Source organism: Anneissia japonica, unplaced genomic scaffold, assembly GCF_011630105.1.
Source record: "Anneissia japonica isolate Jap-2015-1 unplaced genomic scaffold, ASM1163010v1 scaffold83_len69946_cov84, whole genome shotgun sequence".
Taxonomy (NCBI): domain Eukaryota; kingdom Metazoa; phylum Echinodermata; class Crinoidea; order Comatulida; family Comatulidae; genus Anneissia; species Anneissia japonica.
The window spans coordinates 49735-56235 of record NW_022708779.1 but is presented as its reverse complement, the minus strand read 5'-3'; the positions used below and the strand labels follow the sequence as shown (position 1 = coordinate 56235).

General features: G+C 35.3%; 1 protein-coding gene across 2 annotated transcripts in view; it reads right to left on the bottom strand.

The window, feature by feature from the left end:
* LOC117106579 (retinal homeobox protein Rx-B-like) overlaps positions 1-6501 on the bottom strand; it is a 19402-nt gene that overhangs the window by 9100 nt on the left and 3801 nt on the right. Inside the window, exon 1 of one of the 2 annotated variants that reach the window (XR_004445094.1) lies at positions 1347-1393. The exons of the other annotated variant lie outside the window; for it this stretch is intronic. The gene's annotated coding sequence lies outside the window, so the exon portion shown is untranslated. Of the gene's footprint in view, positions 1-1346; positions 1394-6501 lie in introns of those variants that run through there. 2 annotated transcript variants of the gene reach the window in all.

The window sequence follows — 6501 nt, the reverse complement described above, 5'->3', positions numbered from 1 at the left end:
GTTTAAGATAAAACAAATATGTATTTTCTACAAAATTAGACAGATTCTAAAAATAAAATCGATTAAATTGAAATAGACTAATTGGCCCAGTTGGGACAGGTAGGTCCTCCCCCCCCCCCTCGTCAGGGAGAAAACAGAAAATTTGTTTAAGATAAACAAATATGTATTCTCTACATAGGCAGATTCTAAATATAAAATCGATTGAATAGGTTCATTGGGGTAGACTAATTGGCCCAGTTGGGCGTGTCTTCCCCCCCCCCCCAGGAGAAAAGCCACGATTCGTTTAAGATAAAACAAATATGTATTTTTTACATTAGGCAGATTCTCAAAATAAAATCAATTAAATAAATGCATTGAGATAGACTAATTAGCGTTGAAGAAGTGATAGACCAGCGTTGCAAATGTAAATTGGGTAAAAACCAGTCGAACCAACTGGACCTATTGGGCAGACCAGTTGGACCAACTGGACCTATAGGGTAGACCAGTTGAAACAACTGGACCTTGGGTAGACCAGTTTTGGACAACTGGGCCTACTGGGTAGACCAGTTGGACCAACGGAACCTATTGGGTAGACCGGTTGGACCAACTGGACCTATTGGCTAGACCAGTTGGACCAACTGGACCTATTGGGTAGACCAGTTGGATCAACTGGACCTATAATGTAGACCAGTTGGACCAACTGACCTACTGGTTAGACCAGTTGGACCAACTGGACCTATTGGGTAGACCAGTTGGACCAACTGGACCTATTGAATAGACTAGTTGGACGTACCAGTTCAACCAGTTGGTACTACCAATTGGACCAGTTCAACCAGTTGGATAGGCCAGTTGGACCAGTTAAATTCGGGAGACCAGTTGTACCAGTTGGAATTCTAGTTGTACCAGTTGAATTTCCAGTTGGACCAATTGAAAACCAGTTAGACCAGTTGGAAACCAGTAGGACCATTTGGGATTTCCAACTGGTTTCCAACTGGAATTGGTACTTATTTGTAGGTTGGTCGATATTTAAAAATATTACTTTATTTATTCAAAAATCAAAGTATTGGACAGCTGTGGACAATATGCCTGGGTCTAAGCCCTAGTAGTAGTTTGGTAGTAGGGGAGTGATTTAATAATAATTATTATATCACAGTATTGAGATGTAGAAATAAAGGAAAAAATAGACTATTTGGGCCTTGGTTGCTCTGCTAGTAGGCCATGGAGTGAAGCTCAAGACGTCTAGAAAACGAATTCCGTTCCGATCTTTTCAATATAAAAAAATTTAGGCCTACAATAGTTAAGTAATATGTCTTGAATCAAATATAGAAAGTTCGACCAAAATATCTTCCGCAATTTTAAGAAATTACCGTTTTATTGCATTCCTAGGCTACTGGTCGTCGGAAAACACACCGCGATACAGCGGTGTAGAAGCACGTCGCGAGTGTCCACTTGCGTCAACTCGCATGAAATCGCGTCATTTTACGTCAAATCGTGTCAAATAATGTCGGATTGCGTCAGTACACGTCAATTCGCGTCAACTTACAGCATACTGTAATTATTAATGAGGAATTTCAACCAAAAAAAAATTATTTTATTATTGTAATTGCAATTCTTTGATATTCTTTTCAAAACAATAACTGTGTAACAATTTAAAGAAAATGTAATAGTATTTTGACTTGTTTTGACTCCTGTGGTCTTCCTTTTGACAATGTGTCTGCATGTTCCCTGTATGTGTACAGTACTAAAGTACACACTTCATTCTCACAGTATTTTTACATTCATATTCATTTTTTAAAATTATTGTATTTATTTTATTTTCAAATTGTAATAAAGGATTAAATGTGGGGAAATTTAAACTTGATGCATTGTTGTGATGTGCATGGATGTATATTTGTTTTGTATACTCCGGTTGACACATGTTGGGACACATTTTATTAAATAGAAATTTAAATTAAATACTGTAATATGAAAAAATCATATTTATTTCTCAAATATCCTGAGAGCTTCTCCTCCCTTCCTCAGAGCTTGCTTATACAATATATAACTCTATATTTATGTACACATGTTATACATCTTAATAAAAGCTTCTTGCGCTCTATTGAGTCCGTTACTTTTTTAATGTTCTATACAATACTTAATAAATAAATACAGTGAAGCGTTTTTCAGCCCTTTGTCATTGTGTGATTATTCTCATGGTTCTAAAGTTCTCAAGGGTTACACCGTTACATTATACGGTACTTTTTTTAACTTTTGTACATCATACATATTAAATAAAAATAGATAATGCTTTACGTACTCCTGTGTCACTGTGTGTTAAGTCTCATGGTTCTGAAGTTCTTAAATTCTCAAGGGTCACACGTGTCACAGAGTGGACCTTATAATGCGTTACACTCACTGTATAGTGCATCATCGTAATAAATATTCATGATTTAATGGTTGTTTGTGTTCATTGTGTAGAATCAGTATAATGAATATGCATGAATTAATGATTGATTTAGCATTACTCCAGGGTAGTTGAAAGTTTCATGAATATGAATAACTTTTAGGCAAGTGGCAACTTCTGATGAGTGTAGAGAAAATGGGTGGGGGAATATTATGTTAATTTGTGTTAGCAGGGGTAGGCTTGACAGAGAAACCAGAAGGGAGAGGTAGTTGCATAAGGAAAGGCTTAATGGAAGGGTGTAAGCTGTGGAATATGATCCAAGCAGGGACATGTCAGCTATTAAGGTGCACCAAAGAATAAGCAAAGTTAAGAGGCATAGTGAAGCCTACCTAAATGATATATGGTGATAGCTAGGAGCATCACAGTATTGTGAAACTCATATATAAGAGCCAAGTGGAGTTAGTTTGACCGTGAGTAACGTTAATTGTTTACTGAATAACGTAATGGGATAGATTTAATTGTAATATTGCATAGGGTTGAATTAATGCAGGAATGTTAAATGTACCTGTGGTATGCATTATTAATGTAATATGCTTAGATTGACTTTGGATCTATGCAAGTAATATTGTGTATTAATATTTAGACGTCTTTAATACTTACTGTACACTTATTATGGGCGTATGTATACAATTGTACAGCATATTGGTAGCACAAAGCTATAGATTAACCATTTTATTAATATGAAAGTTAATCATGTTCCAGAATGCTTGAAATGATGTTTGTTTAGGATAACTATTCTAGAAAGGTGTATTTTGTTAATTTTTAGATGGTCAGAGAAGTACAGCTTGAACTCCAACGACAGGCATAAGACTTAAGAAGAAATTGAAGGTTTCAAGCAGCTGAAGTAAGAGCTGATATTTATTTCATTCAGAACCAACTTGTGTGGTGTGACAAGTAGTGACCCGGGAGAACGTCACATGTTTGGCTTCTCATCTGTATATAGCGCATGGTATTATGATGCGAACTGAATGTTCGACATATTATTTTATTAATCACCTTATTTGAATGTATAACTATGTTTTTATGTTGACTATTATTCACTTGTACGTGTACTGTATGTGTGTGCGCAGTCACTAGGCTAACGTGTCAATTGTCTATTCTCAAAACGAGGTGACAACACGGTTACGTTACCTTTTTTAAATTTTCTATATTATACATAATAATTATGAAATAAGAAACACATCAAATCTCAATCAAACAAATGATTTATGTAAATTTCGTCTAGGTATTCATCGTCTGCAAATTGAGCATCTTCATTCATAGTGTCTTTATCATCTCTGTTCTGACAGTTTGTACATTTACAAAGATCGGAGCATTTCATGTTCATTTTATTGCACGGACATCTGCCTTGATTGCACCCGGTCTTACAACCGCATTTGATGTTCTCCATTAAACTATGCCTACTATATTATTTAAAATATACTATTTTAATTGATAAGATTAATTTTTACATGAACATAGTAATATATTAAATTTAAACGTAAATATAATGACAATAATGAATAACAATAATTAAACGTGTACATATTATCTATCACTACTACAATAACAAGATTAATATTTTTCAATCTTATAATCAATTTTATTTAGCCGGAGTTAGTTTCGACCTAGGAAAACCTTTGCTAAAAAGGTACACTTTCTCCATCAAAAGGCTTTTTCTATGAATGGAATGACCTGTTCGAAGCACGAACTCCTGTAGACCAAACCCAGTACCGTTACGATTTTCAATCGTACGGGGAATCCATTCACGAAGCTAAGTGGGGTAGGGTCTGCACAGTCAGCACCATTTTTTAAAGAATATTTTTAATATATTGTACAATGTGTCTGGGTAAGGTATTGACGGGACTACACTACACTTGGTAATGATAACTTATCATTGCTATCGATTTCGTGTCGATGTAACGACGATAGCAAACAGGGTGGAAGCCAAAGTAAGGATGTTTTATCACATGATCTTCGTATGTCTTTCCCTCATCCAAGAGGCATATCCTAGTTCCGACACAAGCTTGTCAGCAATAGTTCGGTTATGACTGTCTAAAACTATCCATAATTTGATACAAGGAACAATCTTCAAGAATCTGTTTGCTGTAACTAGAATTGGAGTTTCATTAGCGATTTCTTCGCGGTGAAAACAACACTTTATTATAACACCTACTCCGACACTAGTCGCCATGTTGTTGTTTACTGTTGTTGGCTGTACCACAACACGTGAAGTTATTGAAACAAAATCAATTTAATAGTAGACTAAAAAATATTATTCTGTAATTAAAATACAAACTATATCTAATTATAATTTTTAAATTTGTTTTTAAAGCAGTAATACGAAGTTCGCAAATAATAAACTACGTATCAAAAATACAATATTCGAACAAGTACAGTGACGTTTACAAAATGTCGTGTGCTAATCTAGCGCAAAGAACTTTCAATTTCTAAGTTTAAACGTCATTTTCTCGTATTTGCAGAAGTTCTGACGGTCAAACTTTTTTTGGTGCTTTTAAATATTATTATAATAATTATCATAATGAGTGAAAGTATTATGAAAATTTCGGAACGGGACTGAACGTTAGGATTTTCACCCCATGGCCTATAGGTACTTCTTCAGAAAAAAGAAGGCGAACTTGTCATGCAAACCATAGGCCTAGTGTATAAGTGTTGCATTGATCTTTCTTGCATCATGATTGATGATATGGTATAGGAGTGTAGGACCATCTTCCAACTACGCCAAGGGTAGGCCTTGCCTAGACTGGGCCTACTAGATAAAGTCATGAGATGCATCCCTCCTTACAATTTCACCTTGATCGTTGTGGGTTACGTATGCAGTAATAATAGTGAAAACTTACTCTGAGAAAACCATAGCCTGCAATCGGTGAATCAAACCTATACTAGCTTTCTTGAGATCACTCTCACTCGCACCGTATCCGTATTCGAGTGCGAGTTGGTTGACTCTTGTGCCAACTTGTGCGATGATTTCATCTTATCATTAGCCAATCAGAGCGTTATATCATTAGGCCGAAGAGCCCTCCATAAACTAACGTTAGAATACCGCACTTTCGGTGGTAAAGAACAATTAAAACCTCATAAAAAAGGCAACTAATCCGTTTACCTATAATTGAATCCAAGGACACCAGTGTTAAACACTCAGTACGTATCCTTGATAATGTGTTAATCCAATAAATATAGTGAGATAACGTAACGTTAGTTTATCGAGGACGGATTGAGCTAATGATGTTTCCCTATGCTTGGCTCTTCACGAAAAAAAAATTCGCGGGCCTCTTCCTACTATTACTAGGCATAGGCCGTAGCCTGGCCTAGTTATGAAATCATCGCACGATTTTACCTGTCTGAATGCACCGAACAGAAAGTACGTCAGTGACTGTATTCCCCCTCGAATGCTGAAATGTTTATTTCTTTGACGAAAGTCTATCACTATAGCATTACAAACAAGTTCTTTCTAACACAATAGTTATTCATCGTATCTACTGTACTGCTGATGTTAGGTGAGTTGAACGCGTACTGCAGGAGCAAAAATCAGCATATGCACAGCTAAATGTAAATACGCACACGTATACTGATCATACCACTATAGCAACCGATGGCTGCTACAAGAGTTGGTTATAAAAAACTAAAATTAAAAGAGGACGATTGACTTATAAAGCAATTAGTAGAGCATGCATCGTACATTACACGGAAAATTATTATACTTAGGTTAGATTTAATGCATTCAAAAATTTCCTTCGGGCCTTGCAGGCTCTCAGGAATTTTTTTTAAGCTCTAACCTTCGTTCAATAATTTTCCTCTAGTGTACTATGCGGAGCTCTACTAATTGCTTATTAAATATAATATGTAGTTCTTATATATAGCGCTTCATGCACAAAGTCTCTAATGTTTTCGTTTATTCACGTTGAGAAAGTTCTGAGGATTCGTGTTCAATAAAATACTTATGAAAAAGATTCAAAGTCCTCCAATATGTCAACCGTGTCATTTTGACTTTATCTCTGTCATTTTGATTCCTATTAATATTATTATTATTATTATTATTATTATTATTATTATTATTATTATTATTATTATTATTTTAT